Raw genomic sequence first — 700 nt, 5'->3', positions numbered from 1 at the left:
CCAAGCCGACCACATCTACTAAACCGCTGCCCAGCTGGGGAGATGGTCGAGTGAAGGCGGAGCAAACGGGGAGCTGTCACGGAACCCATTGGGCACGCAGCTTCCCTCCGGCCCCCCTCAGCTCAGGCCCAGGGGCGCCTCCGGGGCGCCGATATCTGCGGCGGGTGTGGAGCAAGGCGCGGCGGGGACGCTCGGCTGCCCTTGGGCCTTCGGAATAGCCCGACGCACGGCTCCCCCACCGGAAGGAGCACGCTGCGTCGACTCCTCCTCTCCCGTTGTCCGAGCCTTCGGAGCCGTCGTCGCTGTCCTGCGAAAGGCGGGTGGCTCCGCCTACCTTGGGACTGCTTACGTTCTACATAGATGAAAGAGGATGCTTCCCCGCGTCTCTGTGGCGCAACCGGTTAGCGCGTTCGGCTGTTAACCGAAAGGTTGGTGGTTCGAGTCCACCCAGGGACGCCTTCGTGGCCTTTTCAATATGTAATTTAAGGGTTTGCAGTTATTTCTGCCTCGTACATCATTTCTACGTAAACTCAGAGGAAGGCCTCCTTTACTTTTCTTGTCACAGCAAGAGAACCTAAGCCAAGATCACTGCCGCTCTTCTGATCCTCACAGAAGACCCCCGAAGGACACAGGTCACCTGGAATCCAGGATTCCTGGAAAGAGGGTAGAGTCATCAGCTCATCGTTACCCTCTGGGTTCC

The 700-nt window shown here is 59.6% G+C and overlaps 1 non-coding gene across 1 annotated transcript; it reads left to right on the top strand.

The window, feature by feature from the left end:
* The first annotated feature begins 382 nt into the window (after nt 1-382).
* TRNAN-GUU (transfer RNA asparagine (anticodon GUU)) lies at nt 383-456 on the top strand. The gene has a single exon. It is a non-coding gene; the product is annotated as a tRNA-Asn (tRNA).
* The last annotated feature ends 244 nt before the right edge of the window (nt 457-700 follow it).

The sequence above is a fragment of the Delphinus delphis genome, chromosome 1 (assembly GCF_949987515.2).
Source record: "Delphinus delphis chromosome 1, mDelDel1.2, whole genome shotgun sequence".
NCBI lineage: Eukaryota > Metazoa > Chordata > Mammalia > Artiodactyla > Delphinidae > Delphinus > Delphinus delphis.
The sequence above is the reverse complement of the archived record's forward strand: the minus strand, read 5'-3'. Positions and strand labels throughout refer to the sequence as shown.